General features: G+C 41.1%; 1 protein-coding gene across 1 annotated transcript in view; it reads left to right on the forward strand.

The window, feature by feature from the left end:
* Positions 1 to 14,967, forward strand: part of LOC107566201 (transmembrane protein 132C-like) — a 106,504-nt gene that overhangs the window by 23,768 nt on the left and 67,769 nt on the right. The gene's annotated exons all lie outside the window — the stretch shown is intronic.

The raw sequence follows: 14,967 nt of genomic DNA on the forward strand, positions 1-14,967 counted from the left end.
TGCTCGCACTGGACACATACAGTTAAGCTTCTGCTGGTCTGGATCCCCGAAGGGAGGAGGACTGAGGGCCTGGAGTACGACAGGCCGTGGTGTAGAGGAGGGGACCTTAAGAACATACAGGGTACAGAAATGCTTTGGCCAGACCAGGCGCAAAGTCGAGATAACAAGGGGCTACTGAAAGGGCCTGCAGATCCCCAACTCTCTTGAGAGAAGATATCGCCAGAAGAAAGGTAGTCTTGATAGTAAGGTGGCGATCATAGATCTCCTCGATAGGCTCGAAGGGAGGCCTACAGAGAGCTTCTAGCACCACAGCCAGGTCCCACGGGGGGATGCGAGATCGTACCGGAGGCTTCAGCCTCAGCGCACCACGGAGGAGATGTGTAACTAGGGGGTGTCTGCCCACTGACTGGCCACCAAGAGGGGCGTGGTAGGCCGCAATGGCCGCCACGTAGACCTTTAGGGTGGAGTGGGTCAACCCTGCGGAGAAATGGGCCTGCAGGAACTCCAGCACTGTACCAACCGGGCAGTTAACTGGGTCGAGCTGGCAGTCTCCACACCAAGAAGTGAAAAGTTTCCACTTCAGGGCGTACAGTTTCCTCGTTGAGGGAGCTCTGGATTGGAGGATGGTCTCAACAACCTCGGTTGAGAGACCAGAAGCTATGAGTTGTGCCCCCTCAGGGGCCACACCCACAACTTCCACAGCTCCGGGCGGGGGTGGATGATCGTACCCTCCGCCTGTGAGAGGAGATCTCTCCTGATGGGAATCTCCCATGTAGTGCCGTTGAGGAGAGAAATCAGGTCCGAGAACCATACTCGGCCCGGCCAGAACGGGGCTACTAGCAGAAGACGGAACCCGTCCCGGCGCACTCTCTCCAGAACTCCCGGGAGCAGAGCGATCGGGGTAAAGGCGTACAGATGAAGCCTCTGCCACGTCTGTACCATGGCATCCAGCCCAAGTGGAGCTAGATGACTCAGAGAGAACCAGAGAGGACAGTGTGATGTCATCTGAGTCGCAAACAAGTCCACCTGAGCCTGGCCAAAAACTCTCCATATCTGCTTAACCACCATGGGGTGAAGAATCCATTCCCCGGGCCTCGGCCCCTGCCTCGACAAGGAGCTCCCAGCACCGGGCCCTGAGACAAGAACCAAGGTTTCCTCCACATGTCCAAGGCACGTAGGCATCGCCGCATGACCTTGATCATGCGAAGTGGGTTTCCCCTCGGGGAGAACCCCTTGGTCTTGAGCCACAACCGTAGGAGTCTCATGTACAGCAGGCCAAGAGGTATCACGTTGGACGCAGCTGCCATCAGACCCAACAGTCTCTGAAACTGCTTTACAGTGAGTGACCGGCCTTCTCTGACTCTCGCGACTGTGGTAAGGATCGATTCGATCAGAGCAGGGGACATACTGTACGTGCCTGCATCATGGTAGAATCTCACACCACGTCTAGATAAGTGGTCCTCTGTAATGGAGAAAGCACACTTTTCTTGCCGTTCAGTCTTAACCCCAGCTCTCTCATGTGGGCGAGAACGACATCTCAATGTCGAACCACCGTCTGCTCTGATTGAGCTAAAATCAACCAATCGTCGATATAGTTCAGTATGCGGATCCCCCGGAGTCGCAACCGAGCCAGGGCTGCATCCACACACTTCGTGAAACTGCAGAGTGAGAGTGCAAGGCCGAAGGGAAGAACCTGATATTGGTACGCTTTACCCCCAAAAGCAAACCTCAGGAACTTCCTGTGAGTGGGAAGGATGGATACATGGAAGTATGCGTCTTTTAGATCGATCGTGACAAACCAGTCCTCAGACCTGATCTAAGACATGACTTGTTTGAGAGTGAGCATCCTTAACTTCAGTCGCATGACTGAGCGGTTCAACTGACGCAGATCTAAAATGGGACACAACCCTCCATCCTTCTTTGGAACTATGACGTACCGGCAGTAGAACCCGGACACTCTTGCATGAGGAGGGACCACCTCGATGGCCTCCTTCCCCAAAAGAGTATCTACTTCCTGTTCCATGACCAGAGCCTACTCGGGGCCCACCAACGTGGGAGTGATCCCGTTGAAACGAGGCGGAGGAGAACCAAACTGGATTCTGTAGCCTCTCTCTACAGTGTGCAGGACCCACTGAGACACATTTGGCAGTAGTTTCCATGCTGCCAAAAAGTCTACTAAGGGAATCAGTCTCTCGAGACTGATCTCTGGTGTAATGAGAGCAGCTAGCTCGGTGCCCTGTAACGGCGGACTGGCAGGGGACAACCGAACCGACTGCTCTAGAGACCTCAGCAGAGGTGGCAAGCCTCTTAGCACCGCTACGTTGCTGGGCGGTGACTGAGAGTGGCGCTCGCGGGAGAACGCTGCACCCTGTAACTCCGGCAGGGTTAGCAGACCGATCTCCTGAGGGCCCTGAGGCGAGACGGACACCGTGAAATGCGGTGTAACCCGCTCCACCCCAGAGGGGCCTGCCCTCATGCCGCGCCAGGAGACAGATAGCTCGCAAGCGTCTGTTCTACCCAGGGCATCATCTTGTAACCGCACTCATTCATCCCCGCCACATTGCCATAATAATCAGAGGCGGGGATAAAGAGGCGGGCCGAGAACGGTCTTCCCCACAACTTCGACACCTCAGTGTGGAGGTCGGGGAAAAAGGCAGGCTCCGGCAAGGAGGTGGTGGCTTAACACGCAGAAAACGCTCGTCTAGTTTGCTCTTCTGCGGCTCAGCCATTTTCTCGGCGGGCCAATCGATATTTAACTTGGCCACGGCACGAGTTACCACCTCCAAGAGCTCCTCATACTGGGGTGATTGAGGGGGCGAGTCCTCATCGATGCCCACCACATCAACATCCTCGGAGGAAGACAGGCGGAGCGTCGAGCCCGTTCCCCAGGGGGAAGTAACCGCAGAGTGGGCTTCCGATCTCGGAGAGCGGGCACTGGATCTGGCGGGTGAGGAAGAAGATAGGGACTCGCCTGTCTCCATTCCCTCCACCAGATCCAACTGCGAACCCCACGAGCATAATCGGCGCGCCACCTCGACGGAAGCGGGACCAGCGCCATGGGGAACGCTAGAGAAGGCACCCTCCGCAAAGAGTACCTTCCGGGAGCGGAGAACATGCATCGAGAGACGCTCGCCATGCGGGCAGTCAGCTCTCTCAAGAGCCGACTCAGCACGCTCCGCTCCCAGGCAGACAACACACAAACTGTGTGTATCCCCACGCGTAATGAAACGCGGGCAGGGAGAAACACACAGTCTGAAACGCTGCCTGCCCTCGCCCTTGCTTATCTGATGTTTCTTTTTCTCTTGTGCTTTAGACATTGTATCTTTATTTCTTTCTTTTTGGACAGACAACACCAAATAAGACTCACAACGAATATCAAACTGACACACACACAGAGCGCTTGCTGAATGACAGAAAGCTGTTGCCGGTTTTACCGCACGTGCTTTTATAGCTTCCTAGTCATTACGTGACGTCTCACCCATCTATTGGTCTGATTACACACAAGGTTCAGAGCCGGTCACGCTGAAGGGCGTTCCCAAAGCGTCCTCCGACGCAGCTCGAGTTCCTGAAGAGGAACCAGTATTCTTAAAACCCATTACAAATTCCAGAGGAAACCCATGGAGTAGAAATGCTAATGCTTTTCAGGGTATTACAAAGTGTACAGCTCATTTAAGAGATTATTAAAGATATTTTACATAACCTGCCTAATTTGCATGAATTATTAATGTGCATTAATATAATCTTGCCCACAAGATTCAAATGACAAGATTTGCCAGATGACTTGAACTTGAACCAAACGCAAGACATAAATTGGATAAACACTCATATTATGATTTATTAAGTGCAGTTTTAGCTCAAAAATATGCTTTCCAGTTATCAGTGTTAACTATCTGCTGCTAATGAATCTTAGTTCAACCCAGTTTAATCTTTTTGCTCTGCCTTGTGTCAGTCTGTGGTTTGCAGAAACATTTTTAATAAAATTTAAATCCTGAGACTTAGATACAACAGTTAATGTTATAATATAACATATTAATTTTATGTTAACTTTAACATAAGTTAATTTTTTTCAAAGATAACCTCATTCCTGTAAGGCACTCTACACATAAATAGCAAAATCATGCAATGACACATTCACAGAGGGAATGAGGAAATTCTAAATTAAAGGAGAAGTAGAAAATATAAAACTTGATGCAATTTTATCTTGGGTTTTCTGTGTAAAAGTTTGCCTGGCAAATCATCAAGAAACCTAAAAGCAACACAACAACTCCAGATTGCAAATCCCAAAGCAATCCTCGAAGAATTACAAGCATGCAAAGAGGATGACATATTTCAGAAAAGTAAACATTTTTTAAAATGTGTTTTTCTGTTTTCAAGCAGTCCTAGTTTACTCTTTTACTGGTGAAAAGAACAGTGGAACACCCGCTATAGCTCTCTGCGGACCTTTTGCATCTTCTTCTAGAAAGGCAATTACTTGTGCATTACGCACAGGCACACACACACGCACACACTCTTGCTGCTCTACCTGCCTTGGTTGCCTCCACTCTACTCTGCACCTGCTGATGTGATTGTTCAGCACTGCCCATCAGTGCACATAATGAAGTGCAAATCAGGCTAATGTGCTCACTGATGCGCTGGCTTTTAAAGATCAGCTCAAATTGATTTAGTCCCAGCACCACTGAGCACTTGCCATTAACAAATAATAAAATTGAATATAACAAATATATGTGTCCAGGGATTTGCAAAAAAAAAATCATTCCCCAACGCCGTAAGCAGGATGCAAAATCATCCGCTGTGTTTATTTCATCAAATCAAGGGGAAGGGACATTTTGGCCCCATACCATTTAGGAACATTTACCCAGTTGTCTCGGTTGTTCTTTGAGTACAAATGATGTTTATTTATACAGCTTGAGGAACATTATTTGCAAATTATGCCTTAAAAAATAGTGTGCTTTTGGTTTTATTAAGCTTCACAGGTATGCCAAGATAGGAAAAAAGTTGTAGCCGTGTATAAGGAAGAGATAGGAAAAAATTAACACACTCCAGGCAGTTTAGTTAAGTTTAGATGGATATACTAAAATGTTTTTGGCATCGCTCCATTGTCAGGGTATCTTACAAAATCACTGAACACTGAAACAACTGTCTGTCAGTGTCTCTACACCCAATGACAGATTGTGTAGGTCTTGAACAAATGATCTTAGAATACCGAGCAATTTATCATTAGCAACCAGCAATGGCTTAAAGGGATATTTCACCCAAAAATGCAAATTTGATGTTTATCTGCTTACCCTCAGGGCATCCAAGATGTAGGTGACTTTGTTTCTTCAGTAGAACACAAACTGAGATTTTTAACTCCAGCCGTTGCAGTCTATCAGTCGTATAATGCATGGCAATGGTAACAAAATCTATGAGAGTAAAAAAAACATGCACAGACAAATCCAAATTAAACCCTGCAGCTCGTGACGACACATTGATGTCCTAAGACACGAAACGATTGGTTTGTGCGAGAAACCGAACAGTATTTATATCATATTTTACCTCTAATACACCACTATGTCCAACTGCTTTGAGCGCGTGCACGGCATCCATAACTGATAGACTGCAACGGCTGGAGTTAAAAATCTCAGTTTGTGTTCTACTGAAGAAACAAAGTCTCCTACATCTTGGATGCCCTGGGGGTAAGCAGATAAACATAACATTTTCCTTTTTGGGTGAACTATCCCTTTAAAGTGGGATGTCTGAAAACTTTTTTTATCTCGTTTTATGTAATTTCTGCAGAATTTCGGCTGTTATCGCTGATTTATTTTCTGTCAAGGCACACATTCTTTCATATTGTCAGCCTTGTGTTGTGTGTCATGGGTCACCGGGTTTATAGTTTACTTTCAGTGGTATGCGATTTCTATATATTAATAAATATGGCACATTAAGTTTCTGAGCACATGTTGCTCAACAAACAACATTTATTTCCAAAGTTTTTGCTCTCTGACTTTTATTAATACATGCTCAAAGAATTCTGCTGTACAGTTTTCTCACCAGAAGTATCTGTCAAAGGCTGGTGCTCGTATATCTTTACAATTTATGATCTAATTAGAGAACATAATGAATAGTCAATGAGTTGTAACCGTCCTTATTGAAATATTTTGATGATTGCGGAGACTAATTGTGGTGGTAATGACTTTAGATCAACGTCATTTGCATATCTCTGTCTGTTGATTTGTCATTTGCATCTTCTTAGCATTGATGCTCTGTAAATTGGCCTACGCTTTGAAACGCTCTCTTTTTTTTTCTTTTACGTTTCTTTCCTCTCTGAAGTACTGACAGAAGTCAAGGTTAAAGTTTTTCTCCAAATGAAATTTTGCATGAGCGGAACAAGTAAAATAATGGTAATCAGATTTGCCATAATCTCTTGGAATGCATTACTGTTTGCAGTCTGAAAAGCTGAAACGCTCTACACAAAGTTACGTCTTAGGAACAAAAGTCATAACCTTTTCTTCATAAATCGAGTGCTCCGTTGGCACACAAATAGAGCATCTGTAGGCTATTTAGCTGGTTTGTTCATCTCATTGGTCAGTCTATAATCTCTCCTGTAGCTGCTGGTGATTATCCCCTTCAGTTCTCCAAATCCCATCTAAATATTGGATCTTTATGGGATGATCCACCTTAACCCAGAATCTCATACATGATTTGTAATTTTTGATCGGCTTGGCATCAAACCCAGGTCAGGAAAGACTTACGTTAGCAAAGGTGGCCGATATATGAAGGATTGGCCTGAAGTGGCACTGATTAGAGTATAACTCGCACCACTTCCTGCCTGGTTGTGACCTCAATTCTGAAATGATTTACTAGGCATCCGTCCCACAACTCCTGTAAGAGCATGAAAAAGCTGTATGTTTGCTCTTCTCCTGGCAAAGAAACATATTAGTTTGCTTGTCCTACAAAGAAGACCAACTAATAGACATTTCATTTATTTGTGTTTTTTTCTGCCTGTTTAGCCCAGTTCAAAACGATTTTCCTTAACCATCAGAAACAGTGTATTTGGAATCACTTTGACAGTGATTTTTTTTCCAGCTGATGAAAAATAAGAATATTGACAGCCAATCAGTATCCATCCTGCTTTAAGGAGCTTGAGCATTTAAAGTGGCAGACTACATAACAGCAGCGTGCGCTTATAATAAACAGGACATTATCATGCGTTGGTGTGAATGCTAATAGAGTTATCGTTCTTGGTATGGACAGGCCTTCAGTCTTTAGACCTAGATATGTGCTTTCTAGAATCCTATGGTACTTAAAATTGCACAAAATCATGGTTGAATGAGGACTTTCTGCTGCTCCACAGGCTTATATTTTCTATCCTTGAGTTTTTACTCCCATCTGATGTTCTGCAGGATGTAAGTTGCAGGAAATCTGAATTATTGCATAATTGGGGTTTCATAGGTTAGACAGGCTTTTGACACTTTTGGCATTGAGTTCTTTGTGCACTGGTTCAATAGTTTGTCATGAAAGGCTTTCAGTTGTTATTTCTTCGTTTTCGTTGTCGTCATCTTCATATTTCATTTATTTCTTCTATCATTGCATAATTTGGCCCCGTTCCTCTCTCTTCCCACTCTCTTTGCACTGGTCTAGTTTAATTAGAGGATGACCATGAAAAAACCTTCTATTTTAAAAGTGTTTACATTTCCTGTCATTTCATTCCTCGGAGAGGAGGAAAAAGGTTAAAAAATTACACAAAGATGAGGCAGGTTGGCTTAGCACCATTTCTAGGTCCTAAATGTAATTCTTAGCAAAAGTCTATGATTCATTTTGCACGGTAATGGAAAAATCTCTTGATAAAAAAATAAAAAGCACTGAAATTATCATTTTTTTCCCCTTCCACAGTGACGTTTTATTACCTTTCTGTGCATCTCATGCTATTTTGGTAATAGCATGATTTCATATTTACCCCAGCAGATGCTGCCCTGGCCTTCGTTCGCTCTCTCTTTGGCTTCTATTGTGCTGATAACTTCAGGGTTATATCTCTTGCAAATCTTTGTTTTGTCATACTTAATTGCAACTTTCACACAGAAATCTGTGCCAACATGTGATGCCCGTCCACATCTGTTACTATAATAGTTTGCGTGACCTGGACAGAACAGACGTTGTCATGACAATATCTGTGACCTCTTTCAACGCTGCTCAGTCAGAGTGTGTGCAATGATAGTTCTGCTCTAATGTGGCATTAATAAGGCCATTAATAAGACTGTTCCAATCACAAGGAATCGATAATCATTTTAGCTAAAGTTTCTCTACAAAAACATCAGCGCGTGTGTTTGCCTGTAGGAATGCATTTTTCAACACGCGTGTTAGGAATGCATTTTCCAACACACTCATCAGAACTGCAGCTGGCATCTGTCAGCAAAGCTTGAGACGGGTCAATGCAAGACTTAGAGATGGTTTTGAAATGTCAGACGCCTATGTGGTGGATCTGCTGTAGGGTTTATGTTCTTGTGATAGTACATGCTCTGTTTCAAAACCTAGTGAAGTTCTGTGCTCTCTACTGCATACATACTAAGAAAGCATTCTAAAAGACTGTAAAACACTTCACATAGGCAGCAACATAATCTAAAATATATCTATACGTTATATATACTCAAATTTTAAATTATATAGATAGATAGATAGATAGAAAGACAGATAGATAGATATACAATATGTATGTATGTATGTATACATTATTAGATAATATTGTTATTGGAAAAAAAACTAATGCTTACTAAGGATGCATTTATTTGATAAAAACCGTAAAACAATCATATTGTAAAATTTATTTGAAGATTTCTGTGTATATATATATATGTGTGTGTGTATAAATCTATATACTGGTACTAACATTTTCCGCCAATGTTTTTCCCACTAAGCTTATCTGCACTGCATTATGGAATTGCATTTTCTATGAAGAATGCTTTAAAACTTGGTTAATTTTGTGTTGCCACCCTTTCAGAAAACCCTTAACATTGAAAACACCTATAATGCCTTAAAATGCTGCCTATGGAGATTTTGGAGTTGCTTTGTGAGTATCTCTGAGTTCTCTGAGCACGAATTTGTGTACTTGCAACCACCCTCCCCCCTTTCAACTGTTGATTATTTTACAGACAGAAAAATTGCAATTGAAAAGGCTGAGTAGGTAGCTGAGATTACTTTTGTATTGAAAGGTTAATCGAAACTCATCTCCGAGGCCACTCTCTGTAAAACCATTGGCTGGGTTTAGAATGAACTGTAAAGAGAGGATGAGGGAAATGAGTCAGCTGTGAAGGCCATGCCACCTGCATCGCCTCTCCTTCTCTCTGGTCTTGCAGTCAGTGGCAGTCTGTTTCAAGTGCACTGTGATCTCAGCATGTAGATGGATCTCATTTGAAAACTCCAGCATTTTTAGCTCACTTGACATTGTACAGTTTTTTTCCCATCTTAGTCTTGTCCTCTGAACTCAGAGCTCTGTTTGTCAATGCTGAAACTGTCAGAGGGTGTGCCAGACTATCTTAATATCCTTTCTTCAAAAGGGAGGAGGAAAAGAAAAAACAAAGGTTTGTCCAGCTGATCTTGTTAACTTTATAGGATATATATCCTATGACTTTTCTTCACACAAAATGATGAGCTTGTTCCCTATGAGCTGTTGTATGGAAAAAAAATCATAAAATTCAGGAAAAACAGCATATAGGTTTGGAATGACACGAAGGTGAATAAATAATGAGAAAAAGTTTCATTTTTGCATCAACTATCCTGTTAAAAACGGGTATGAAGATGGTCAAATTCGATGTGGCTTGTACCAGACACATAAAGACAGCTCATATAATTGACTCATTCCATCTCTGATAAGCAAGAGGGCACACAATCCGTGCAAAGACAGATCTCGGATGCTCCTAAGTAACCAGCTTTAAAGCAAGGAGCAGGATTTACAGGGCATTTTATAGTATCTCATTAACAGCTGTGGAGTGCCAGTAGTGGCGACTAAAGCAGTTTTATATAGAGTTATGTTAATCTGATTCTGCTCCATGAGGGCTATGCGGGTAAGGTTATGATCAGAGAAGAATCATTAAGCTGCCCGAGCCGAACACACTTGAACTGTCATTGTCAGAGAAGATTTTAATCAGCACAAGGTTCAAAGTTACGCTCATGTCCTTGCAGCAACGTTCATTTTAGTATGTGAGGCAATCGGACAGCGATTCCAAGGAATAATACATAAGCGCTTAAAGAGGAAATTAGACGTGGCCGTGAAATAATTCATATGAGGTTAAAGTGAAAATTCAGTTATTCCGTTTGATATTCGTAATTAGTGTGGAAGGAAACTCCAGCTTTCTGTCCTTCAATTTTATATATATATATATAATTTTTTTTTTCTCGGCACGAGAACGTTTGGAGGTCTCTTCAAGTTGACTCTTCAGATGTCGAGGACTGCAAATGTCTGTAAATTATTCTTTGATTATCTGGGTAAAATATAAATTTTATTCTCTTTATTGAAAAATCTTGCCCAGTATGTCCATGGACGAATACTATAAAAAGAAAAAGAAATGTATGAATGTGTACTATACATTGAGTGCAGGAACATTTGAAATAAAAACATTTTTAAAGTTAAATTACTTAATTATAAATGACAATACAGTAAAACCAAACCTTGCTGTAAAATTGAGGTTGTGACTAAAACAGAGTATTGAAGTACATTCTACAAGAAAATATATATTTTTTAATTAATATTTTGAATTAGTTTTTATTTGTATATGTTCTGTTTTCATGTTAATTTTAGTAATTTTTGTTGTTGTCTTTGTAAATGTCTATGTATTTTATTTTTTTACTTTTTATTTCAGTTTTAGTTTGTCATTTTAGTACATTAATTTAAGATAAATGAAGATGAGAAATGTTAGCTTTGGCAACTAGCTAATATATATATTTTATTTTATATATATATATATATATATATATTTTTTTTTTTTTAAGTGTAATTTAATTCAATTTTTTAAAACAATGTTTTTTATGTTTTTAGTTTAAGTATAATAACCCTGTTACTAATTTTATTTTTATTTATAATATAACTATTCATTATCAATAAATATAAATACTAAATAAAGTATTTATAAATAATGATTATCAGTATAAATATTCATAAACAATTAGAATTTTATTGATTTGTTGCCCCTCGAAAATATCTACAGAAGTCCACACTCAGCATTACAATTATCTTGACGCCAGCGTTAGCTACTTTCGCCTTTATCCTCGACTCTTTCCGGTCTAGTACATCCACTTGTGAGACTCCCGCTCTGCCATCTGTCTTCAGCGGCGCTCAGAGAGCCTCTCCTCATCCCTGTCTCTATAACAAATCTGAGAAACACTAGTGCACTTTCCTCTCATTGATTAGAAGAAGCGGTGTGCTTTGCTGCATCAGACTCATTAATGGGCTCCATTAGCTTGGTTCCCCAGGCATGGCGGGGTTGAGTTAGTCTGATGGTAAACACAGATGCGCTTGGTGAGGCGGGTGACAGCGCTTCTCTCTCAGGGAAGTTGCTAATAGCAGTCACACCAGGGAGCCGCTCAATCACTTTGTTCTATAGACATCTCCACTTTTCCAGCAAATGATGACCAGAGGACACAGCAAAAATGAGCCACTGGTTCAATTCCCAAGATCTATATCGACGTGAACGGGGTAATAATGGATGGGAATCCCAGCGATGTGTGCTATCAAACTGCTATTCTTGTAGCCGGGTACACGAGACAGATTTGATCATTCAAAATCTTATTTCTTGTGAATTAGGGTGCTATATCACACTACATTCATTACAGCATTAGGACAATGCCTGATAAGGAATGAATTTCACAAGGACGATCAGGTGTACACTCATCCTTCTCGCTGCTTCAAAGGCAGCATACAGTGATACGCTTAAGCCTGGTAATTAAGAGCCCCCTTTGAATACTCAACAGGACCGTGTTCCTCATTCTTAAGGATTAATGCTGTGGCTCACATTGGATCTCATTCGCTACTTACCATGCATACAGGCGTATTTGGGTCTAAAACCTGTGTGCAAATGCTTTTGCTCCTAAACCATAATTCATTTTAAATGTTCATAAATTAAAAAAATAAATTAATTAAATGTAGAATCAGCTAAACCCACACATATGCAATATGCATATACAGTATTATTTTGGAAATTATATATATATAATGTAGTATAAATGTAAATGTAAATATTATAGTATAAAAACACACACATGCAAAACCGCTAGCATATATTTTATATGTACATAAACATGTACATGTAAATATGTATATATCTACATGTATATATCAACATGTATATGTATATTTTGACCAGCACAATTTCTTTGTGTAGAAAAAGGATTTAAAAAAGAAAATAATACAATATTATTTATTTATTTATATTTCATGTGTTATGTTCTCATTCTCTCTTTAATTTTTTTCTTTTTAGCCTTTTCAAATGAAGTAGGACAGGAAGCAAAGCACAACAGTTTCACTGCGACTGGTGGACTAAAATTAATTTCCCACCTTGATTTGGGCTAATTACTATCTGAAGCTATGAGCTTCCTCATTTCAAATAATCTGAATTCAACATTAGAACGACAGCTAGATCTAATTTATGTCTGTTCACACCTGTTTTGAATCTCTGCGGAAATTTGCGTAAGAACCTTTTCTGCACGCATAAAGGTTTTGAATAAAAGTGTGAATGCAGCGAGTCTTTCTTCTGACACACCATCCCTAATGAAATCAATATATTCTCAGTGCTATCTGATGTAGTGTAAACTAAAGTATGTAGGCGCTTTTGTATATAATTAATAGTGAATTAGAGCCATTGTATTTTTACATTCTACCATATTTTAGACCCTTTTATTGATGTAGAATGTCATTCTGCTTCAATTAGTATTTCTAGTCGAATTTCAGGAAGGGCCTGTGTGCTGATAACGTGGATGTGCTTGGCTTGAGTTTAGCATGTGTCTCTATCAGAGCTTAACAGATGAGTTGGAGCAGAGCTCCAGGTCCAGATATTAGCTTCACCTCCATCTCAGCAGAGACCCCAGCTAATCACCACCTCATTATTTCAGCACAGAGCAGGAAAAAAGGTTGAGATTACGTGTGTGTGTGTGTGTGTGTTCCTTCAAGATTGTGTTTGTGCGTAAGACAAGGAAACGCTAAAAGGCCGCATAGAGATTAGCTTAGTCTGGTGAGGGCTACGAATCTGACAGCGTTAATCTCATTTCCCATTTGCCATGTTCTCATGCCCCAATACGTTTAACGAGGGTGGTAATGAAAAGAGGGGAACTAGACTCATTAATTAAATTAGCTTCCTTATCCATGCATCTCTCCAAGTCCACTTACCACTGCTCTGATTGCCTCCAACTTTCTGGATCTCAGTCAGGCAAATGCCAGATATTGTTCATTTTGTTTCAATTTGCCTGACCTTGTTCAATTTCTTTGTGTAATTCCATTTTACTGTAGGGTGCAGAGAGGCCATTTAGGCCTGGAACAGCCTGAATACTTGAGTCTGAATACTTTCCGTACCCACTGTATATACAGTATATACTGCAGAATTCAACACTTTATTTTTACACATTTTTTTTTTATTTGGCCGCTGAATACATGCTCACATGCTGCAGTCGCGAGATGTGTGAGTCAGGCTTTACCGTACACCATATTTACTAATCAGCACAGAACAACTAGATTATCTTTGATGATTTGTAATGTGTGTGCTACTAATTTGAATCATCTTCTGGACTGTTAAGGGAAAAAAGTTCAGGGCTCTGTATGAGCTTGCTTCCATCATAGTAAGGCTGGTGAGATGGTGTTTCTTTCAAATACCTCTTTTAAAGGTCAGCTTTGTCCAGGAGCTGATTTGACACCCCTCGTTTAATCAGTTAGCTGTGGCTTATTCCGTTTTTTTTCTATTACTGTCTCTCACTTTTCATCTTTCGCTCTCTATTTTTCTCTCCCAATTAATTTTATTTCGATTATTCACTGCTTTTGTACGTTACTGTCATGTACATGTCATGTTTTTTTTTTACTGTAAATTAGTTGTACTATTTTTGCTAGGTGTGTTATGAAGTGCTGATGAATCTAAAGTGTAAAAGTCTTCCTGTTGCTCCAGCAGCACCAAAGTCATGGCATTGTTTAGAAAGAAACGGATACAATGTAAGTCACTTCAAATGGATAAGTGTACATTTTTACGTCTGTTTAATTGGTAGTGCATATTGTAAATCTGCAATAAAATCTGGTAACAAACAAAAAAAGCTTAAATCACACCAAAATATGATCTTTGAGATTTCTCTTCCCCCTTTTACTGTCTTTGTTACTGTGAGCCAAATGTTTCTCTCAAAAGATACGAAAAATGTTACAGACTGATCTGCTTTTGTGCTTTCAGTGAATGACTATTAACTTCCTGTCCAAATATTGACATTTCCTGTCTAGTTCTAGGGCAAGCTTACTGTCTTTATCTTGTTGTCTTTTTATTGGATTGTAAACACTGGTATCAACCATGTCCACAGACACAGTGTAGGGAAAAAGCCAATTTTAGCAGAAACCCCAGTCTGAACCTCTTTCAAATGCAAGGCTTGACATTTTACTCCTCTGATATCATTCTTCCCTTGACGTGCGCAGATGTCTCATCGTAGCTCGGTAAGATCTAAGGCTCCAGCACCTGTTGGGAATGAGTATTGGCCTTTCTTGTAAAGTACGCCCGGCTCACTGGCAGGTAATGGCTCAAAGCTTGAATGGCAGGAATCTCTGTAATCAAACCGATGTCACATATGCAGCTGCGGGGGAGAACCTGGTACATTGTGCCGGGTCTGGCACACTGGGAGACCGGCCAGTCCCCATTGGTATTGGCAAGGGCTCAAGAACCTGTCTGTCATTCTTAAGTCAAGTCAAGTCACCTTTATTTATATAGCACTTTTAACAATACAGATTGTGTCAAAGCAACTGAACAGCATTAATTAGGA

Source organism: Sinocyclocheilus grahami, unplaced genomic scaffold (assembly GCF_001515645.1).
Source record: "Sinocyclocheilus grahami isolate Dianchi unplaced genomic scaffold, SAMN03320097.WGS_v1.1 scaffold1057.1, whole genome shotgun sequence".
In the NCBI taxonomy this organism is placed as follows: domain Eukaryota; kingdom Metazoa; phylum Chordata; class Actinopteri; order Cypriniformes; family Cyprinidae; genus Sinocyclocheilus; species Sinocyclocheilus grahami.